General features: G+C 32.7%; 1 long non-coding RNA gene across 1 annotated transcript in view; it reads right to left on the bottom strand.

Annotated features, from left to right (window-relative positions):
* LOC116669861 (uncharacterized) overlaps positions 1-572 on the bottom strand; it is a 17800-nt gene that overhangs the window by 3797 nt on the left and 13431 nt on the right. The window lies entirely within an intron of this gene.

The raw sequence follows: 572 nt of genomic DNA, 5'->3' as shown, positions 1-572 counted from the left end.
GAAGAAGAAGAAGAAGAAGTAGTTATACAAAGATGGCAGAATGAATGGGATGCAGAGTTTAATGCTAGACATTACCATAGGATACAGAAGAATGTGACAGGGACAAGGGTTTCTTCATTGAAGAAGTGGTCTCAGACTCAGATTAGGGCCCACAGGATTAGAATGCTACATTACAAAAACTAGGGAATGGTAATGGCTAATGCATGGAATTCCAAGACAAAGAAGATGTAGAACATAGTGTTTACATGTGAGAAATATAATGATAGTAGATTAAACTTGCAGGAAATGGAAGGAGAGAACTTAATATGTGATATACTTGAAGAAAAGGAAGAGACTTGAAGCTTTATTTATTTTTCTTAATTATACTGATATTATGAAAAGAATATAAGTTATTTTTGTTTTGTTTTTAATTAATACAAGCCTCTTGACCATAGACTGTTGATATTAATTATTATTCATAAATAATACACAGTCTGTGATCTAGACTCTATTAAGTTCATGGTGTTACACGTTCCTGTACAGTTGGTGGCGGTATACTATAACCATTGTAATGTGCCAATAAAAAAAGAAGA

This window comes from Etheostoma spectabile, chromosome 20, assembly GCF_008692095.1.
Source record: "Etheostoma spectabile isolate EspeVRDwgs_2016 chromosome 20, UIUC_Espe_1.0, whole genome shotgun sequence".
Taxonomy (NCBI): domain Eukaryota; kingdom Metazoa; phylum Chordata; class Actinopteri; order Perciformes; family Percidae; genus Etheostoma; species Etheostoma spectabile.
Note: the sequence above shows the minus strand (reverse complement) of the source record. Positions and strands in the feature narration are given on the sequence as shown.